A 23,691-nucleotide genomic window follows, 5' to 3' on the forward strand; every position below is an offset into this window, starting at 1 on the left:
CTTGGGCACCACTCAGAGGCATGCTTCACGGCACGTTTCCCTCGGGAGGGCACAGGTCAAGGATCGCCCACCATTCAGGAGTTCATCACCAAGACCACCCAGGAATTGCAAGACGCAAGGGCCATGTGCGGTGACCGCCGCACATGAGGCGCAGCTTCCCATCCAGGCGAGGATGCCGGGCTGCGCTTCTGAATCGACATCCCAGGGCTCAACAGGGCCGCTTCTCAGGAGCTCTTCTGGCCTTCACGCGTGGGACGCTGCGAGGGCCCACCGCACAGCTACATTCGCATGCCCTTCGGCCTGCCGAGCGTGTCATCCGCTTACCAGCGCAACTTGCAGCGCATCCTAGCGGCTCAAGAGGCCAGGCACCACGCCATCCCGATGGAGATGGAGACGGTCCTCAAGGAACCACCTAAGCCCCTAGAGCCTCCTGAGGCTCAGGGCCCCGGTGGCTCGTGAGGAGCAACCCCTTCGCTGCGCGCCTTCAGCTACCCCAACTCTCCTTCGTCAACATAACCAGGTGACATTTTCCAAGTTCATTTAGCTGGGAGCGCCCCTCGGGCTGCATCATTCCCAGGCCGCGTAGGTCCGTCCCTGTGGCATGTATCCCTTTTTATGTCTTCAGTTTACCTTGTTGGGAGCGCCCCTCAGGCTACATCATCCCCAAGCCGCTCGGGCCTAACCCAGTGGCACGTATCTCCCATGCACTTATTTAAGCCTGCTACTCTCATGTTTGATCTACCTATGATTACTACCTGCTCAATCGTCGCCTCCCACGGGGCCTCCTCACGCCGGCACAACGCTGGTGCACGGGTCCGTCCCTGCCACGTCGAAAAACCTGAGCGGTCGAGCTCTGGCTCGCGGCACGCCCCATGCATGTCACCTCACCGGGCCCTCAGTGCCTTCACCCCCTCGTGGAGCAACCTGCAGCAGGCTGGTAACCATAATGGCAGGTCGTATTCTTCCTTGTGCTGGCTCACAGGAATCTCACGAGGATAACACCAGGCGGCACAGCGAGCTCCCACCTCTTCCAAGTAATCCGCTTGCACGTTAAAAGGGGGGCTCCTGAGCATCGCGACTCAGGAGCTCTTACTGGCTCTCCAGCCCTCACCCCTTGGCCTTGACCACGGCACGCGATCTGGCATACCAGCGGCAGCTGAGCTCGCTCGAGGGCCAGGACCTGAGGACGTAGAGCACAAAGGAGAGCATAGGAAGGGGGAAGGCTCGTATGGGCCTGACCTAGCTATGTTGCGGATGTTCGCGCACAGGTCTGGCGCATCACGAAGAATCGACCCCGGACCACCGATAAGTCACGAGCTCAGATCAACTAATCGTTGGAACCTAGGGGACACGCTCGCTGCAGCCCTGTTGTGGCAACGTCGCCTCCCTTTCTTATCTTACCACGACTGCTTGAGCGCTAAAGGGGACCACCTGAGCATCACGCCTCAGGAGCTCTTACTAGACCTCGGGACGCTCACCTCCTAGCCTTGACCACGGCACGCGACCTGGCATACCAGCGACGGCTGAAGCTTGCCTAGGGACCGGGACCTGTCAGCGTAGAGCAACAAGCTGTCGCGAGATTAGAAAGGGAAGACCGAGCCTAAACAGGACTCGCGCTCACAAGGCTTCCATAATTGAGAAAATATCAACAAAAGACATTGCAGACTCTTTACACGCCCCCACGAGGTACTTCTTGATTCCTCGCAGGGAACAAAAGACGAGAGCCTAGGAGAATCCTATCTACACACCCCCGCGACTGACGCCATCATCAACAGTGTGCCGTGGGAGGCCGGCGCCAACCCCATCCAGATCAGGAGTCGCTCGTCTCCGGAGTCTCGTAGAGCTCAGGAGAACCGCTGGACTCCTAAGAGTCGCTGCTGCTGGAGCAGCCACAAGCAAGGCACGCCTCATCCTGGCGCTCCCCTTCGGGGCAACACTCCAAGCGGCGACCCTCCGCGTCGAAGACTTTGAAGAACAGCGTGGAGGCGCCGTCGTACTCGAAGTGGATCGTGAGGGCACCCTCCGCACGGCAAACCCACGCGACCTCGCCCCAGCCACGGGTCATGAAGATCTTGCTGGTGGAGACTACTTCAACCTCTGCTTCGGTCGCCGGAGCGTCGCAGTCGGCATACTGCAACCAGAGTTCGAGAGGCCCCCTCGGCGGCATCACGTCAGAGAAGAAGCGCGGGAAGCGGATCCAGGAGCTTGGGGGCATCGCCGCCCATAGCACAAGCTCGCGTGAGGAGTCCACAGCATGGACTCCAGGAGCGACGGCACCCGTCACTGCAGCGCGTCGATCTTGGCCGTGGTGCGCGCGCTGACGCTCATTGCTCCTTCCTCCCGGGCCCCCGGCTTGGGCGTACAAGGGCAGTGGATACCCAGGAGGAGGCCGCTCACACCAAGGCCTCGTCACCACCTGCATCGCCGCAGCGTCGCGACGGTGGACCGGCCTCTTCTTCGGCGGAAGCAGCGCCGACATGTTGAGGGTAATCTTTCCCTTCTCGTTAGCTGAGAACCTTCGGATCGGCGCCATTGGGGTCGGTGGTGGAGCGGAGGAGGAAGAAGCAGGCAGAATGGGAAGAAGTGGAGGACGGGGGCTCCGCCCCCTTCCTCATTTATAGCAGGAGAAGGCCAACCAGCGCCCCCCACGATCATAGGTAATGATGGTTTTCCTTGCATGTTGCAGGGATTTGTCAAGTCGGGTAGTTGCCGAGGTAGCGTGGGGAAGCGGAGACGCCCACGTCCAATCAACCACCATGCGTCAACCGATGCCGCAGGCTTTTGGGGCCCGCGGCGCTCCGCGCTTAACCTTTGGCTACGCCTTGAGGCCAAGCCCGAGCGCGCCTTGGGCCCGAGGGCTACTGTCGGTGTTCTGGGAACGGGGGTCCCCAGACTTGCCTGCCTGCGGCCCACGGTGTGGCTGAGCTGGCAGGCCTGTACGACCCATCTTCATCGACGAGGTATTCAGGACCCTCGCGAGGGGCCAAGCCTCATGAGGCGGACGACGGAAGACCTCCTCAGGAGCAGCCTTGCCAAGCAGGCTCGCAAGGGGAGGAGAGATCAAGGCAAGGCAAACCTCGCGAGGTCCCCATGACGTGAGCCATGACGATCGAGACCAGGCGGGCGCCAGCGCGCGCAGCATCCTTGTTCCCTCTTTGGTGCCAAGGGGGCAAGCGCAGGCGCGGAGTACCGAGGCATCAAGCAAAGGTTTCCATATCGGTGCAACGAGACCAAGACCAGTAGGATGGCAAGATGGAGGTCACCGTGGAGCCCAAGACGGCGTCACCACCAGAGTCTTTTGCAGGCGAAGACTACTTTTGTCGGGATAAGTTGTACTAGTTGTTCCCTTTCAAATTGGCCGTTGTTGGCTCCCTTCCCGCTCAATATTTGGGGAGAGGACTAGGGCCTATATAAGTAGAACTAGCCATCACAGTAGAGGGGGACTGACACCAGAAAGACTGATACCAGAAGGACTGGGACGGGAACGGATCATCAAGATCATCCCCAACCACACAAGTGCACCAAGCACAAGAACACCTCAACCTTAGGAGGTTGTTCTTCCCCTTGCACTGTTCATCATCATCCCAAGAGGCAATCCACCACCACCACACTAGAGTAGGGTATCACACCACAATGGTGGCCCGAACCAGTATAAATCTTGTGTCTTTGTCTTGTGAGTTCGTCGAGTTGATCCGTGAGATCTTAGCGAGCTAGGGTGTGGATCGATAGGGAGAAAACCTTCGCGCGCACCCCAGTGTTCGAACCTCGAGGGTTTTGCCGGAACCCGTGATCTGACAGTAAAGGCGAAACACATAATGCATAAGACGCATGAAAGTACAGGGTGCTTCCGATAAACCCATAGGCATACTAACCACTCATACAAACCAAACTTTGTTTTGAAAGCGATTTTCCATTCATCACCCTCTTGTATGTGTATTTGATAATAACCACTTTTAAGATCAATTTTTGAGAAAATAGTGGGACCGCTAAGCTCATCTAGCATATCATCAAGGCGTGGAATGGGGTACCTATATCGAATGGTGATAGCATTGATAGGTCTACAATCGGAGCACATGCGGAAGCTACCATCTCTTTTTGGCACAAGAATGACCAGAATGGCACAAGGACTCAAACTTTCATGCACATGTCCATGGTCTATGAGATGTTTTACTTGCCTTTGTATTTCTTTGGTTTCTTCGGGGTTGACGCGGTAGGGGGCCTTGTTAGGAAGAGGAGCTCCGGGGGTGAGGTCGATTTGGTGCTCAATGCCTCGTATTGGAGGTAGACACGGAGGTAGCTCGTCGGGGAAAACATCTTGGAATTCCTACAAAAGAGAAGACAACACTAAAGGTAGAGTGTGAGAGGTGTTAGCTTTTGGTGCCTCATCCTTGCACAAAAGGACATAGTGCAGGACACTTGATGGGTTCTCATACACTTCTCTTATCTCACTTTTGGTGGCAAATAGAACTAATTTCTTCTTTTCGCTCATCGTGGAGGCACTCAATTTGGGCTTGTGGCGCTCACTCTCTTTTCGGTGGTTCTCTCTCTCACTATTCTCTCCACGATGGGTGGCTTGCTTGTCGGCGATCACTTGGCTTGGAGACATAGGGCAAAGTACGTACTCCATTCATTTCATCTTGAATATATAGTGATTCGTTCGACCGTTGTGGATGACACCTCTATCAAATTGCCATGGTCGTCCGAGAAGAAGGTGGCAAATGGTCATTGGAATGACATCACACTCCAAAGTGTCTTCCTAAGCTCCAATTTTGATGGAGACTTGCACTCTATGCTCGACTTGGATGGTGCCGGACTCGCTTAGCCATTGAACTTTGTAAGGATGTGGGTGCTTCATCTTAGGCAATTGGAGCTGGGAGCAAAGTTCTTCACTTGCTAAGTTATGGCAACTCCCTCCATCGATGATGACCTTGACGGACCTTCCATTGATGCCGGCCTTGGTATGAAATATATGGCATCTTTGGTCTTCTTCTTGTTGATGGCGAAGAGTCAAGACCTTGGATACAACGAGAGAGGGACTTGAATCTTCATCACAAAAGACTTGTTTCATCTTCATTCGCTTGTCGGTGCATTTCCACTTGCTCAAGTGCTTCCATTTCGCCTTCGCTCATGGAGTCGTATGTACCATCGTCGGTGAGGATCATGGTCCGCTTGTTGGTACACTCAAAGGACTTGTGGCCTCGGCCTCCGCATGTGAAGCATTTGAAGGAAATTGTCTTGATGGTCTCATTGGTTGGGGTAGATGATGATGAAGCTCTCGGCTTGAAGTTGCTTGTAGTAGGATGGTGACTTGGAGTTGTCGAAGTTTTCTTGTAACTCGACTCGTTGTTGCTTGTAGAAGGCTTGGTTGATGTAGAAGGTGTTGGGGTCGTTGAAGCTTGGGTGTTGGAGAAGCCATAGGACTAGGATGAGAACTTGGCATACTTGAAGTCATCTTGCACTTGACGTTCCGCTTTGGTGGCTTGATGCACTAGCTCGATGAGGTTCGAGTATGGTTGGAAGTCGGCGATCTTCTTGATGGGATGATTGAGTCCATTCAAGAAACATGCCATAGTTTTATCATCATCTTCCGTGACATTGGCTCGTATCACTGCAATCTCCATTTCCTTGTAGTATTCTTCAACGCTCTTGGTTCCTTGCTTGAGTAGTTGGAGTTTCTTGAAGAGGTCATGGTTGTAGTAGGTTGGCATGAAGCGTGCTCTCATGACATCGTTCATTTGTGCCCAAGTACTGATGGGTGGTTCACCTTTTGCCTCTCGACGCTCAATGACTTGTTCCCACCAAATGAGGACGTAATCTTGGAACTCAAGGGATGCCATCATGATCTTGTTTTCTTCTTCATAGTTGTGCAAGCGGAAGATTTTGTCGACCTTCAATGCCCATGAAAGGTACTCTTCGGGATCATTGCTTCCATTGAACTTGTGCATGGTGAACTTTAGCTTGCCGTACCGTTACTCTTCATTGTGTTGGGGTCGGGGATGGTGACGTCGTTGACGAGGAGGGTCGTCTCTCTCAACTTGTTCTTGTTGAACTTTATGTTCTTGGCGAGGTTGTGGACAAGCTTGAGGAACTTGACAATGCACACATGATTGGTAGTTCCTCTCTTGAACTTCTTCACGAAGCACTTCTTCTTGTTCGCACATATGGCGGTTGCGTTGGGCAACGGCGTGATTCGTGTCGTAGAGTGCACATTGAGCTTCAAGTGCTCTAGCTTCTCGCAATTGTTATTCTTGGCATTGTGCCTCGGCATCTTGTGCATCTTGGTGTAGACGCGCTCGCTCTTCCTCTTCTCGTTGGCGTTGTCGTTGCCGTTCTTGTGCTTGCTCGAGAGTAGCTTGGTTTTGATGATGTCGATGATCTTGCGCACGAGCTAGCTCTTGAGAGTCATTGTCATGTAGAGGATTGCGGTTTGTGTGACGATCTTGACGCTCGGCACGATGAAGAGTGTTTGATGTCGGTGTACTTGAGCCGGATATGGTGTAGTCGGAATGTCGACTTGATTGGCTCCATCTTGATAAGGACGAAGTTGAAGAAGAGCGGTTGAGCGATAAAGCATGAATCTCGTCCATTCTTGCATCATTCTCTTGCTTGTGGCCGTCGAGCTTGTTGTCGAAATAGTCTCTTGTACGTTGCTCGGAGAGTCGCAAGTCGGTGGCAAGGTTGTCGATGCATTCACTCATTGCTTGTTGCTCTTGATGCAAAGCACGTTGTGCACCAAAGTGGTGGCTCTTTGTGACGTAGGAAGACATGTCATCATCTTACTCGATGAAGAGTGGGTTGGTAGAAGTACTTGGCCTATCCATCATTCCAAACAATTTTGTGACTGGTAGAAGGAGAAAAACAATACCAAATGTACCTTGACCGAAGTTGAAGATGGATCAATGATCACTCCAATGTGGAACTAGGAAATAGCACAATTGGTACCAATTCTTGTCGGTTTCTCACACCTACACAAGTAAAAGCTTGTGGTGGAGCTCGGTTAGGATGGTGGCACAAAATTTGATGCAATTGTTAGTGAGCTTCAATAATGTTGGAAAAGATTCGCAAGTTTGCAATGCAACAAGTAGACCAATAGCAAAATATGGTACATGGAAATACACACGCAAAGAGATAAATGGGGTCATGCAACCAAGGATGAGCCAAAATGTGGAATCCACGAAAATGCTATTGTTGCACAAAACTAGAGAGACGCTAGCACGATTGCACAATAGGCGGATATGAAGACCTGTGCACAACCTACAAAGCAAATGCAATGGTTTCTCTCCCAAGTATGCTCTATGTATGGTATTCCGATGATATGATCCAAGAAGATCTAGTATTATAATCTTAATGTAGTATGATGTTATGGTTCTTGCTTAAAAGCTCTTCGCTTATCTTTCCCTTTTGCTTAAAAGCTTGTTTGGCTCTTTCTCTTTTGAGCTCTTTTCTTATGCAATGCTTGATGTGAAGGAAATATGCCCTAGAGGCAATAATAAAGTTATTATTTATTTCCTTATATCATGATAAATGTTTATTATTCATGCTAGAATTGTATTAACCGGAAACATGATATATGTGTGAATACATAGACAAACAGAGTGTCACTAGTATGCCTCTACTTGACTAGCTCGTTGATCAAAGATGGTTATGTTTCCTAGCCATAGACAAAGAGTTGTCATTTGATTAACGGGATCACATCATTAGGAGAATGATGTGATTGACTTGACCCATTCCGTTAGCATAGCACTTGATCGTTTAGTTTATTGTTATTGCTTTCTTCATGACTTATACATGTTCCTATGACTATGAGATTATGCAACTCCCGTTTACCAGAGGAACACTTTGTGTGCTACCAAACATCACAACGTAACTAGGTGATTATAAAGGTTCTCTACATGTGTCTCCGAAGGTACTTGTTGGGTTGGCGTATTTCGAGATTAGGATTTGTCACTCTGATTGTCGGACAGGTATCTCTGGGCCCACTCGGTAATGCACATCACTATAAGCCTTGCAAGCACTGCAACTAATGAGTTAGTTGCAGGATGATGTATTACGGAACGAGTAAAGAGACTTGCTGGTAACGAGATTGAACTAGGTATTGAGATACCGACGATCGAATCTCGGGCAAGTAACATACTGATGACAAAGGGAACAACGTATGTTGTTATGCGGTTTGACCGATAAAGGTCTTCGTAGAATATGTAGGAGCCAATATGAGCATCCAGGTTCTGCTATTGTTATTGACCGGAGACGTGTCTCGGTCATGTCTACATAGTTCTCGAACCCATAGGGTCCGCACGCTTAAAGTTCGATGACGGTTATATTATGAGTTTATGTGTTTTGATATACCGAAGGAGTTCGGGGTCCCGGATGAGATCGGGGACATGACGAGGAGCCTCGAAATGGTCGAGACGTAAAGATCGATATATTGGACGACTACATTCGGACATCGAAAAGGTTCGGAGTGATTCGGGTATTTTCGGGAGTACCGGGGAGTTACGGGAATTCGTATTGGGACTTAATGGGCCATACGGGAAAGGAGAGAAAGGCCTCAAAGGGTGGCCGCACCCCTCCCCATGGGCTGCTCCGAATTGGACTAGGGAGGGGGGCGCCCCCTTCGTTCCTTCTCCTTTTCCCTTCCCTTTCCTTCCCTCCTACTCCTACTACTTGGAAGGGCTCCTAGTTCTACTAGGAAATGGGGAATCCTACTCCCGGTGGGAGTAGGACTCCCCTAGGGTGCACCATAGAGAGGGCCGGCCCTCCCCCTCCTCCACTCCTTTATATACGGGGGCAGGGGGCACCCCAAAGACACAACAATTGATCTCTTGATCTCTTAGCCATGTGCGGTGCCCCCCTCCACCATAATCCACCTCGATCATATCGTAGTGGTGCTTAGGCGAAGCCCTGCGTCGGTAGAACATCATCATCGTCACCACGCTGTCATGCTGATGAAACTCTCCCTCAACACTCGGCTGGATCGGAGTTCGAGGGACGTCATCGAGTTGAACGTGTGCAGAACTCGGAGGTGTCATGCGTTCGGTACTTGATCGGTCGGATCGTGAAGAGTATGACTACATCAATTGCGTTGTGCTAACGCTTTCGCTTTCGGTCTACGAGGGTACGTGGACACACTCTCCCCTCTTGTTGTTGTGCATCACCTTGATCTTGCATGTGCATAGGAAATTTTTGAAATTACTACGTTCCCCAACAGTGGCATCCGAGCCTAGGTTTTATGCGTTGATGTTGTGCACGAGTAGAACACAAGTGAGTTGTGGGCGATATAAGTCATACTGCTTACCAGCATGTCATACTTTGGTTCGGCGGTATTGTTGGATGAAGCGGCCCGGACCGACATTACGCGTACGCTTACGCGAGACTGGTTCTACCGACGTGTTTTGCACACAGGTGGCTGGCGGGTGTCAGTTTCTCCAGCTTTAGTTGAACCAAGTGTGGCTACGCCCGGTCCTTGTGAAGGTTAAAACAGCACCAACTTGACAAACTATCGTTGTGGTTTTGATGCATAGGTAAGAACGGTTCTTGCTTAAGCCCGTAGTAGCCACGTAAAACTTGCAACAACAAAGTAGAGGACGTCTAACTTGTTTTTGCAGGGCATGTTGTGATGTGATATGGTCAAGACATGATGCTAAATTTTATTGTATGAGATGATCATGTTTTGTAACCGAGTTATCGGCAACTGGCAGGAGCCATATGGTTGTCGTTTTATTGTATGCAATGCAATTGCACTGTAATGCTTTACTTTATCACTAAGCGGTAGCGATAGTCGTGGAAGCATAAGATTGGCGAGACGACAACGATGCTATGATGGTGATCAAGGTGTCATGCCGGTGACGATGGTGATCATGACAGTGCTTCGGAGATGGAGATCACAAGCACAAGATGATGATGGCCATATCATATCACTTATATTGATTGCATGTGATGTTTATCTTTTATGCATCTTATCTTGCTTTGATTGACGGTAGCATTATAAGATGATCTCTCACTAAATTTCAAGATAAAAGTGTTCTCCCTGAGTATGCACCGTTGCCAAAGTTCGTTGTGCCTAGACACCACGTGATGATCAGGTGTGATAAGCTCTACGTCCATCTACAACGGGTGCAAGCCAGTTTTGCACACGCAGAATACTCAGGTTAAACTTGACGAGCCTAGCATATGCAAATATGGCCTCGGAACACTGAGACTGAAAGGTTGAGCGTGAATCATATATTAGATATGATCAACATATTGATGTTCACCATTGAAAGCTACTCCATTTTACGTGATGATCGGTTATTGTCGGTGTCAAAACCGGCGGATCTCGGGTAGGGGGTCCCGAACTGTGCGTCTAGGTCAGATGGTAACAGGAGGCTAGGAACATGATGTTTTACCCAGGTTCGGGCCCTCTTGATGGAGGTAAAACCCTACGTCCTGCTCGATTAATATTGATGATATGGGTAGTATAAGAGTAGATCTACCACGAGATCAAGGAGGCTAAACCCTAGAAGCTAGCCTATGGTATGATTGTTGTATGATGAAGTTGTCCTACGGACTAAAACCCTTCGGTTTATATAGACACCAGAGAGGGTTAGGGTTACACAAAGTCGGTTACAATGGTAGGAGATCTTGAATATCCGCATCGCCAAGCTTGCCTTCCACGCCAAGGAAAGTCCCATCCGGACACAGGATGAAGTCTTCAATCTTGTGTCTTCATAGTCCTGGAGTCCGGCTGAAGGTATAGTCCGGCTACCTGAACACCCCCTAATCCAGGACTCCCTCAGTTATGGTTTAGTTGATTTGGATCACGTGATCACTTAGAAGATTAGAGGGATGTCTTTCTAAGTGGGAGTTCTTAAGTAATATGATTAATTGAACTTAAATTTATCACGAACTTAGTCCTGGTAGTATTAGCATATCTATGTTGTAGATCAATAGCTCGCATTTAGCTCCCCTGTTTTATTTTTGATATGTTCCTAGAGAAAACTAAGTTGAAAAATGTTAGTAGCAATGATGCGGATTGGATCCGTGATCTGAGGATTATCCTCATTGCTGCACAGAAGAATTATGTCGTTGATGCACCGCTAGGTGACGGACCTATTGCAGGAGCAAATGCAGACGTTATGAACGTTTGGTTAGCTCAATATGATGACTACTTGATAGTTTAGTGCACCATGATTAACGGCTTATAATCGGGACTTCAAAGACGTTTTGAACACCGGAGAGGGTTAGGGTTACACAAAGTCAGTTACAATGGTAGGAGATCTTCAATATCCGCATCACCAAGCTTGCCTTCCACGCAAGGAAAGTCCCATCCGGACATGGGACGAAGTCTTCAATCTTGTATCTTCATAGTCCTGGAGTCCGGCTGAAGGTATAGTCTGGCTACCCGAACACCCCCTAATCCAGGATTCCCTCAGTAGCCCCCGAACCAGGCTTCAATGACGACAAGTCCGGCGCGTAGATTGTCTTCGGCATTGCAAGGCGGGTTCCTCCTCCAAATTCTTCATAAAAGCTTGTAAACACCAAGAGTAGTGTCCGGCTCTGCAAAATAAGTTTCCACGTATTGCCATAGAGAGAATAATATTAACACAAATCTAATCTGCTGACGTATTCCGCAGCGTGACATCACACTACGGCCAAGCCTTTATTCGAATCGTTTTCACTTTTCCACCTCAGCGTGTTTTGCGAGGCGGTTTTCTTGGCACGTCTTGTCAAAGCAGAGATCGTGTCCCCCATTTACGGGATTCTCATCAATATGGACGTGGGTAACCCAACCGCGCCATTTATCATGGCGCTTGGGAGGCAAGCGAGTTTTACTAGGCTGGTAGGGACGCATAGTCGCATCCACCCATATAAGGGGATAAGGATCCACCTTTTTACCTATGCCTTCTTCCTCCTTTGCCTATCCATCTTCTGCGCACCCGAGCTCCAGCGCCCAAGCCCGCACTTCCTACCTCAACCTTCTCCAACAATGTCCGGAGCGGGAGGCAAGTGGATGGTCTCCTCCGTCACGGAGGGCCATGTCAAAAGGCTAAGGAAGGTTGGATACCTGTCCAAAGACATCGCGCACCGGCTTCCTGAGGAGGGGCAGCTTCTCCCCACCCCAAGGCCCCATGAGAGGGTAGTATTTCTTCCCCACTTCCTCCGCGGACTGGGTTTTCCTCTCCACCCATTTGTCCGCGGGCTCATGTTCTACTATGGCCTAGATTTCCACGATCTGGCCCCGAACTTCATCCTCAATATCTCGGCGTTTATCGTCGTGTGCGAGGCTTTCCTCTGCATCCGTCCCCATTTCGGCCTTTGGCTCAAGACCTTCAACGTCAAGCCAAAGGTGGTGCGCGGCAACCGGGCGGAGTGCGGAGGTGCCATGGCGGGCAAAATAGCCAACGTCCTATGGCTCGAGGGCTCCTTTGTGGAGACCTTGAAGGGGTGGCAGTCAGGGTGGTTTTACATCACCGAGCCACGCGATCCGAAGTGGATCGCAGCCCCTGAATTCCAATCCGGACCCCCTAGGCGGCTCACGTCCTGGAAGGATATGGGCTTGTCGTGGGGCGACGAAGAAGAGGTGACCGGACTGCAAAAATGCATCCAGTCCCTGGTGAACAAGTAGCTCAAGCTTGTCAACATAGTCCAGGTCATGCTCGTCCGCCGGATCCTTCCGTGTCAAGAACGGGACTTCAATTTGTGGGAGTTCAACCCGGCGCAGCACCGAACTCTGAGAAGGCTCTTCGACACGACGTACGAAGATGTCTGGAGGGGGCTAACCAAAGGCGCTGAGGCTCCCACATCCACCTCCGAAGACCGCGGATTCAGCTCGCAGCGTCCTGCTGGCGAGGTAAAATATTTTCATCCTTTACAGGATGTTAAGTTTTCTTCATAGTTTGACTCTATGCGGGATCTAAACTCCCTCACCTTTGATAGGATTGGCGGGCGAAGTCCGGACTGATTAACTGTCCGGCTCCCTTTCCCGAAGACCCAGCCCCTGCTCTCCTAGTGAAGTTGCTGGTTCCGGCCCCCGATTCAATCGTACACTAATCATGCACGCAAATGTGTACGATCAAGATCAGGGACTCACGGGAAGATATCACAACACAACTCTAAAACATAAATAAGTCATACAAGCATCATAATGCAAGCCAGGGGCCTCGAGGGCTCGAATACAAGTGCTTGATCATAGACGGGTCAGCGAAAGCAACAACATCTGAGTACAGACATAAGTTAAACAAGTTTGCCTTAAGAAGGCTAGCACAAACTGGGATACAGATCGAAAGAGGCGCAGGCCTCCTGCCTGGGATCCTCCTAACTACTCCTGGTCGTCGCCAGCGGGCTGCACGTAGCAGTAGGCACCTTCGGTGTAGTAGGGGTCGTCGTCGACGGTGGCGTCTGGCTCCTGGACTCCAGCATCTAGTTGCGACAACCAGAAAGAAAAGAAAGGGGGAAAAAGGGGGAGAAAGCAACCGTGAGTACTCATCCAAAGTACTCGCAAGTAAGGAACTACACTACATATGCATGGGTATATGTGTAAGGAGGCCATATCGGTGGACTGAACTGCAGAATGCCAGAATAAGAGGGGGATAGCTAGTCCTATCGAAGACTACGCTTCTGGCAGCCTCCGTCTTGCAGCATGTAGAAGAGAGTAGATTGAAGTCCTCCAAGTAGCATCTCCAAGTAGCATCTCCAGTAGCATCGCATAGCATAATCCTACCCGGTGATCCTCCCCTTGCCGCCCTGTGGAAAAGCGATCACCGGGTTGTCTGTGGAACTTGGAAGGGTGTGTTTTATTAAGTATCCGGTTCTAGTTGTCATAAGGTCAAGGTACAACTCCAAGTCGTCCTGTTACTGAAGATCACGGCTATTCGAATAGATTAACTTCCCTGCAGGGGTGCACCAACTTACCCAACACGCTTGATCCCATTTGGCTGGACACACTTTCCTGGGTCATGCCCGGCCTCGGAAGATCAACACGTCGCAGCCCCACCTAGGCAAAACAGAGAGGCCAGCACGCCGGTCTAAACCTAAGCGCACAGGGGTCTGGGCCCATCGCCCATAGCACACGTGCACGTTGCGAGGGCGGCCGGAAGCAGACCTAGCCTAGCAGGCGTTCTAGTCCAATCCGGCGCGCGCCGCTCCGTCGCTGATGTCTGAAGTGCTTCGGCTGATACCACGACGTCGGGATACCCATAACTACTCCCACGTAGATGGTTAGTGCGTATAGGCTCGTAGCCAACTCAGATCAAATACCAAGATCTCATTATGCATGTTAAATATCCGCGAACGCCGAACAGGGCCAGGCCCACCTCTCTCCTAGGCGGTCTCAACCTGCCCTGTCGCTCCGCCACAAAGATCCACTCGCGGGTGCTCCACCAGCCGACCTGTCTTTGGTCACCACATGTATCATGTATAACGTATATAGTATATACCCGTGATCACCTCCCGAGTGATCACGGCCCGATAGTATAGCACATCAGACGGAGAAGAATGTAGGGCCACAGATGAAAATACTAGCATCCTATACTAAGCATATAGGATTGCAGGTAAAGGTAACAACAGTAGTAACAAAGACAGGCTATGCATCAGGATAGGTATAACAGAAAGCAGTAACATGCTACACTACTCTAATGCAAGCAGTATAGAGTAGAATAGGCGATATCTGGTGATCAAGGGGGGGGGCTTGCCCGGTTGCTCTGGCAAGAGAGAGGGGTCGTCAACTCCGTAGTCGAACTGGGCAGCAGCAGCGTCGGTCTCGGTGTCTAGCAGAAGAAGAGGGGGAAGAAACAATGAATACAATGCAAACAGATGCATATCGATGCATGACATGACAAGTAACGATGTTAGGTGTGCCCTAACGCGGTAGGAGGTGATACCGACGAAGGGGGAAGACATCCGGGAAAGTATTCCCGGTGTTCCATGTTTTCGGGAAGAGGAGCCGGAGGGGGAAAGTTGTGAGTTCGATAGGTTAGGGGTGTGTGGCGGACGAACAGGTTGCGTATCCGGAATCGTCTCGTCGTTCTGAGCAACTTTCATGTTGAAAATAATTTAATCCGAGTTACGGATTAAAACTTATGATTTTCTAAAGATTTTATTAATTTCTGGAATTTAATTAGTTATTTAAATTAATTCGAAAATGGAATAATGACATCAGCATGATGTCATGCTGACGTCAGCAGTCAACAGAGTTGACGGGGTCAAACTGACGTGTGGGTCCCGCATGTCATTGACTGTTTAATTAACAAGTTTAATTAAACAGAGTTAATTAGGTTAGTTAGTTAACTAGGTTAATTAAACATAATTAGTTAAGTTATTTATTTATTTATTTATTTTTATTATTTATTATTTCTTTATTATATATATATGTTTTTAAAATTCTTCTCTTTTTTTAACAAAACGTTCTGTGGGGGCTGGGCCCCACATGTCATTTGCCTAGGGGGCCGATGCGGGCACGGGCGCGTGGGTGCCTGATACGGCACCCGCCCAGGCCAACCACGGGGGCGGGACTGGCAGGGCACGGTGGGGTGCCGGCGACGCAGGGAGGCAGGGGGCGTGCGCTCGTGGAGCCGGGCAAGGACGGCGGCGAGCGGGCACGATGGAGGCGGGGCCGCTGTGAGCGCGGCCGAGGCGCGGGCCCGGCGCGTCGAGCGCGCACGCGGGCACAGGCTGATGGCCGCAGGGGGTATAGGGGCTCCGGGGTGCCGGAGCACGGCAACGGGCGGGCGAGGCGGTGTGGTCTGGTGACCAAACGCGGCCACGGCGGGCGCGCGCGCAGACGATGTGGGGTGAGGCCAGTATGGGCCGGCCGGAGCCGCGAGCGGTAGTGGGCGCGGCAACGGGAGGACGCGGACGACAGTCATGGCGACGTCCAACATGGGGAGAGGGGAGTGGGAAGAGGCCGGAGCCTCACCGTGATTCGTAGGGATGTGGCAGTGGGCTCGGGGAGGAGACGGGGACGACGGCACTGGAGGGGAAGCAGGCCGGCGATGAGGAGGAGGCAGGCCGACGATGAGGAGGAGGCAGGCCGGCGGGGAGGTTCCGGCGACGGGCGATGTGGGCGGCGTCCTCGGGCACGAGCAGATCCGTCGAGGGGGATGAGGCAGAGGAGCTCCGGTGACTGGCTCTCGGGGAGGAGGGTGACGAGGCGCCCGACGAGGTGGAGGTAGACGAGGGAGCGGCTCAGGCGACCGTGGTCGGTGACGGCGTCATGGCGTCGGCGGGTTCGTGCCCCGATCCAGAACGAGCGGAGAGGGGGAGGGGATCGGGGCGAGGGGATCGTGGGGAGGGGAAGTGGGGACGAGTGGGGAGGGAACCGCTAGGGTTTGCGGTTGCGAGGGGATAAGGGAATGAGTGGGGGAGGCCGGGCCAAGTGGGCCGGCTGAGCGGCCTGGTTAGCCCCGTGGCCAGCTGGGCCGAGGCCCAGCGAGGGGGGGGGGCTTTTATTTTCTTTTGTTGTTGTTGTTTTTTTTGTTATTCTTTTCTATTTTATTTTAGTTACTCTTTATTCTTGGTTTAGTAAAAGATGACAATAGCTCCAAAAATAGTGTGTCAAAATAATCCACTGTTCTAAGAAGTTTTACCTCAGAATAAAAATAGTTTAGTATTTGGTAAAATATATTAGGAGTATAACTAATTGCTTTGATGTTGTTTTAATCACTTTAGGGTATCTAATTATTTTATAAAGATGTTGTTACTCCACCAATAATATCCATGATTTATTTGTCACATTAAGAACATTTTAGTTTTGACTTTTGAAAACTTTAATGGTTTGACTTGATTTTAAATTTGAAATTTGAACCGGTTTCGAACTAACACGAGATTAGTAACAATAATCAAGGTGACGTGGCATCATTAGCAGAGGTTCACTGTAGCTTGATTACCCGGACATCACAATTCTCCTCCACTACAAGAAATCTCGTCCCGAGATTTAAGAGGGGAGTAAGGGGGAAAGTTCTGGTTACGGTATTCTAACGGATCTTCTCGGTCTTGGTTGCTCTTCTCGAAGCGGTCGATCCATTATGTTGATGTCTTCATTTCTCTGCATCAGGCCATCATGATGTAGTACACATCCTTTCTTTGGGATCTTCATCGTACTTACGGAAAGGATAAAGGGTGGGCATTCCGGGAGTACGGACCTCTTCAAGGTCAACTATCTGGTCGTTAACATCGGGGAGGGTGGCGGATAGTGACTCTCGAATTGAAACTTAAGAAAATATCGTGAGCAAAGTAAGAAGGTGCAAAATAGAAGTTTCAAGCGCATAGGCAATCGTTCGTTGCCTGAAACAAGGTGTGAAAGGGGCTAAGAGCAATGGGAATAAGTATTGCGTCTGATAGCAGAACTGATGATCTCTCGGAAGGTGGTTCGTAAATTACTTACGAGGCCACGCACGAGGAACAACCTTGGCAACAGGGGGTTTACCGGAGAGTCGGGTTTTGATCCTGTGGAACTGTGGGTTATGGGCCCACCATGTGGGTTAAAGTAAGAAGGGCGTTGACATCTTGCACGGTCATGATAGCAAGACATGTCAGAGGGTAGGCTATCACTTATGTTGGCAACAATGTAGGTACCAAGGGCGAGGGACGAAGAGAACCATTTTCCTGCTCGTTGAACGAGGCGGACCAGTAGGCAAAGTTCTCGTCCATCGGTGGTTACCGGAATCTCATCAACAAAAGTAACAGGGTCTTACAGACAGAGTGGTACAACAAGGTGTTTACATAAGCAGGAGAATATTACTGCTTAGATCATATAGATCATAAGAAGGTTAAACCAAACAACGGAAAGGAAATATGGTTATCAAATTACACAGAACAATGGCAAAGAAAATGTGTTTAAACACATATTTCAGGGTTATATCCCTTCCAAGGACAAGCGGAGCATGATGTACATGACAGGATAGAAAGTAGAAAACCATTAAGGTAAGGGGAAGGGATTTCATGGTATTACCCATACAACGGTGTCTGGATAATTGAGCAAGAAAACATTTAGCATTGGGCTTCAAATGTTCTTGTCGAAAATCGGAGTACCACAGACATGCTTCGAGATAGCATTGACATGGTCAACAGGAAGATCAAACTTTGAAAACAAAAAGGAGCCACGAGGAACAACTTATAAAATAGGTCTTACAATTTCCTCCAGGAAGAATGGTTGTCCTTGCAAAAGAAATTACAACGATAGGTCCTCCACCCAGGGGGGGGGGGTGCTAGGCATGACATCATGTTACCGGGTCATAAAAGAACAGTGTTATAACTCTTGGAAAAATGTTCCAACCATCATATCTGACTGAGATTCAGATTGATCGGTGTTAGGATACCTTGGACTCAGGATGCCTGAGAAGGAAAGGTGCAAAACAAATTGACGAGATGACATTGTAAGATTCTCGAGAAATCTACTACGGGAGCGAGTTCCGAAATAGGAGCTCATCATTAAACCCATGAAGGGATAAGATGGTAGCTGATGATCTCAGCAACAATTCACCGAGGTTTCCAAAAGGATGCATTTCCACAAGTATGTGAACAAAGAAAAACACACCCAATTAAACATCCATTGAAAGGTGCAACCGTAATGTGGGCTTACAGTAGCATGATCAACGTCGGAATGGTGGTTCAGCAACCGATAGGCTAAGAATGAATTATCAATCATTAACTCCAAAGCAATAGGGTTGCCAAAAGTGCAGAATCCAACCAACACCGTTCACTTGTGGGTACCCCAGTTGGAATCAACACAGGAACCAAGAAAGAATGGTGATGGTGAGAAGTATCACTATACCAAGAATTCTTAAGAGGTGGAGTAATCCTCATGACATTCTTGTCATAAAATATGGTAATACTCCAAGCTAAAGAAGAACAAATGTTGGATAGTAAGGATCTCAAGGTATAACACGAAACACGAACAAGTTTGTGTTGAACGGAAGGCAATAAAGTGGTCGCTGATAACACCAATCATCGAGGGCAAGGATGGTATTTCTCATCATGATTTCAATAGATCTCTTGGAAGAGCTCAGAATGTTGATGATATTCACGACACATTTGTCGCGAGAGTTCATGAAGATGTAATCGATCGGTGACGACATCAAGTCAAAGTAATGATAAAGTGAAAGGTTATTGGAACCAAGGGTACGACACAGACTCGAAACCAAGCTTGTTGTTCAAGGCGAAATGATATGACGATGATGATTGATGTAAGGTTAGTTCATCGTCGAAAATTGTGCTCCGGGAAGAAGGACCGGGTAGCACAGTTAAAATTAACTCGATAATGATATAGCCGATCAGGCTAGGAATGACTTGAAGGATTAATAAATTTGTAAGCAGTGATGGGTTCAAATACTTGTTGAATCACAATGCGAACTCGATTCAGTTATCGGTGTCTTTGAGTGTATAATAACTCAGAGCCCATGAAAAATTGGAATCAGTGGGAAGGTAGCACTTGATGAAGAACTCATAAGAAGTTATGCAGTTCCATGATAATCTTGAGATACCAGGGGGTAATACTTGACACAAGATCAAAGTAAAGATTGGACGGGTGTATTGATCCATAGAAGACAATTGTTTTAACTTGTCCGAGAAATGGAATCAAAGAAGAACAATCATGGTCGGAACCACGGTTGCAAGGGATCAATTCACAGATACCATATGTTAGTTATCAAGGAAATAGTTATTATTACAAGAAGCTTCCATGATAGGATATACATCGCGTCCATGGGCATGAACACAAGGTTCAAGGTCGACTCCCACTTCCTCAATGCATAATCTTCCATTCACCTCTCGTATTTCGAAGATGACATTAGTTGTTGAAAGTTTTACCTGGTGCAATACCAGATAAGTATGACTCGTGAAATCTTTCGGGTTCATGCCGATGAGGGAAGGCGTAGGTTCAATCCCATCGGGGCTTCTTGCGAACATATACCATAAGCTTCAAGAGTAAGTATCACCAGCTCGAAAGCAGAGCATGGATGACAAAAGGAAAGGACACAATTTAACAAAGGCATTATGTATCGGAGAAGGACTCACAAGGTGATTAATTATGAAGGACACTGTCGGATATAATAATCCAACAGTGGATAAGGCGATCCACAATGGAGCTGAGGTGAGTATCGATACTCAATCAGAGGAAGAAAGAATGCGAATGCAACGAGTTATGGAATCATTTGAATAATTCAAAGCTTAAATGCAAAGGAATTATGATTTCCACCACAAGGGATCAGAAGCAGATGTTCTAATCAAGGATGGATCAATTGTATATACCAGAGGCACAATCGACGACAGATAGTTTGGTCGAGAACCAGCTCATGTTCAAAATGACGTCTGAGCCGGAAAGATAATTCTAGGACTCGACTGATGATTGTGAACATTCACAACGTATTGAATCAATGGACTCAAAATGATAATGACAAGGTATGCCATTAAGATTACGAGACTAATGGGATTAACCATAATGCGAGCAAGCAAGAATTTCAAGAGCCAAAGGCTCCATAAGATTTTCGGGAGATCGAATAGTATTTTGAAGACTTTTGTGAAACGCATGAACAACTGGGGATGAGCGGATACTCGACAAGTGCGAGGAATTTTCAATAGGGATATTCATGTGGTAAAGAACTGCAAGGCAGTAAGCTTAAAGGATTTTCGGAACAACAAAGAGTATTTTGGGACATCTTGCAATAACAAGATCAACGGGGAATGATTGTATGAATGGCAGGTGTAAGAAGTTTTTCATAGGGGTTGACGGTGGAAGGAAATCGCAAATGTGATGGCACAAAGACTCGAGAGAACATCGTAGAGTAACTTCGGAATCTTCTAGTGCAGCAGACGATCATCTGAAGTGAGGGGCTCTCCATGAGCAAGTATTATCGAGAATCTAAAGTTAGTTTTGTTTTTAGCAAAATCATTTAACCCGAATAGAAGAGAGCTCAGAGTCCCAGAGTATAGGCGAGGAGTAAAAGATCCTATTACCACCCAATGGCGACGTGGGCCCATAGGCCGCACAGCCAAGTTAGTAAAAAGTTTTGCAATGTCTAGACTCGACTTCGGCCAAGGAGTGTGGAAGGGGGATTCCTACAGGCAGTCGGCTCTGATACCAACTTGTGACGCCCCCGATTCAATCGTACACTAATCATGCACGCAAATGTGTACGATCAAGATCAGGGACTCACGGGAAGATATCACAACACAACTCTAAAACATACATAAGTCATACAAGCATCATAATACAAGCCAGGGGCCTCGAGGGCTCGAATACAAGTGCTCGATCATAGACGAGTCAGCGGAAGCAACAATATCTGAGTACAGACATAAGTTAAACAAGTTTGCCTTAAGAAGGCTAGCACAAACTGGGATACAGATCGAAAGAGGCGCAGGCCTCCTGCCTGGGATCCTCCTAACTACTCCTGGTCGTCGCCAGCGGGCTGCACGTAGCAGTAGGCACCTTCGGTGTAGTAGGGGTCGTCATCGATGGTGGCGTCTGGCTCCTGGACTCCAGCATCTGGTTGCGACAACCAGAAAGAAAAGAAAGGGGGAAAAAGGGGGAGAAAGCAACCGTGAGTACTCATCCAAAGTACTCGCAAGCAAGGAACTACACTACATATGCATGGGTATATGTGTAAGGAGGCCATATCGGTGGACTGAACTGCAGAATGCCAGAATAAGAGGGGGATAGCTAGTCCTATCGAAGACTACGCTTCTGGCAGCCTCCGTCTTGCAGCATGTAGAAGAGAGTAGATTGAAGTCCTCCAAGTAGCATCTCCAAGTAGCATCTCCAGTAGCATCGCATAGCATAATCCTACCCGGTGATCCTCCCCTCGCCGCCCTGTGGAAAAGCGATCACCGGGTTGTCTGTGGAACTTGGAAGGGTGTGTTTTATTAAGTATCTGGTTCTAGTTGTCATAAGGTCAAGGTACAACTCCAAGTCGTCCTGTTACCGAAGATCACGGCTATTCGAATAGATTAACTTCCCTGCAGGGGTGCACCAACTTACCCAACACGCTTGATCCCATTTGGCCGGACACACTTTCCTGGGTCATGCCCGGCCTCGGAAGATCAACACGTCGCAGCCCCACCTAGGCAAAACAGAGAGGCTAGCACGCCGGTCTAAACCTAAGCGCACAGGGGTCTGGGCCCATCGCCCATAGCACACCTGCACGTTGCGAGGGCGGCCGGAAGCAGACCTAGCCTAGCAGGCGTTCCAGTCCAATCCGGCGCGCGCCGCTCCGTCGCTGACGTCTGAAGTGCTTCGGCTGATACCACGACGCCGGGATACCCATAACTACTCCCACGTAGATGGTTAGTGCGTATAGGCTCGTAGCCAACTCAGATCAAATACCAAGATCTCGTTATGCGTGTTAAATATCCGCGAACGCCAAACAGGGCCAGGCCCACCTCTCTCCTAGGCGGTCTCAACCTGCCCTGTCGCTCCGCCACAAAGATCCACTCGCGGGTGCTCCACCAGCCGACCCGTCTTTGGTCACCACATGTATCATGTATAACGTATATAGTATATACCCGTGATCACCTCCCGAGTGATCACGGCCCGATAGTATAGCACAGCAGACGGACAAGAATGTAGGGCCACAGATGAAAATACTAGCATCCTATACTAAGCATATAGGATTGCAGGTAAAGGTAACAACAGTAGTAACAAGGACAGGCTATGCATCAGGATAGGTATAACAGAAAGCAGTAACATGCTACACTACTCTAATGCAAGCAGTATAGAGTAGAATAGGCGATATCTGGTGATCAAGGGGGGGGGGGGCTTGCCTGGTTGCTCTGGCAAGAGAGAGGGGTCGTCAACTCCGTAGTCGAACTTGGCAGCAGCAACGTCGGTCTCGGTGTCTAGCGGAAGAAGAGGGGGAAGAAACAATGAATACAATGCAAACAGATGCATATCGATGCATGACATGACAAGTAACGATGTTAGGTGTGCCCTAACGCGGTAGGAGGTGATACCGACGAAGGGGGAAGACATCCGGGAAAGTATTCCCGGTGTTCCGTGTTTTCGGGAAGAGGAGCCGGAGGGGGAAAGTTGTGAGTTCGATAGGTTAGGGGTGTGTGACGGATGAACAGGTTGCGTATCCGGAATCGTCTCGTCGTTCTGAGCAACTTTCATGTTGAAAATAATTTAATCCGAGTTACGGATTAAAAGTTATGATTTTCTAAAGATTTTATTAATTTCTGGAATTTAATTAGTTATTTAAATTAATTCGAAAATGGAATAATGACATCAGCATGATGTCATGCTGACGTCAGCAGTCAACAGAGTTGACGGGGTCAAACTGACGTGTGGGTCCCGCATGTCATTGACTGTTTAATTAACAAGTTTAATTAAACAGAGTTAATTAGGTTAGTTAGTTAACTAGGTTAATTAAACATAATTAATTAAGTTAATTATTTATTTATTTATTTTTATTATTTATTATTTATTTATTATATATATGTTTTTAAAATTCTTCTCTCTTTCTTTAACAAAAACGTTCTGTGGGGGCTGGGCCCCACATGTCATTTGCCCAGGGGGCCGATGCGGGCACGGGCGCGTGGGTGCCTGATACGGCACCCGCCCAGGCCAACCGCGGGGGCGGGACTGGCGGGGCACGGTGGGGTGCCGGCGACGCAGGGAGGCAGGGGGCGTGCGCTCGTGGAGCCGGGCAAGGACGGCGACGAGCGGGCACGATGGAGGCGGGGCCGCTGTGAGCGCGGCCGAGGCGCGGGCCCGGCGCGTCG

Source organism: Triticum aestivum, chromosome 3A (genome assembly GCF_018294505.1).
Source record: "Triticum aestivum cultivar Chinese Spring chromosome 3A, IWGSC CS RefSeq v2.1, whole genome shotgun sequence".
NCBI lineage: Eukaryota > Viridiplantae > Streptophyta > Magnoliopsida > Poales > Poaceae > Triticum > Triticum aestivum.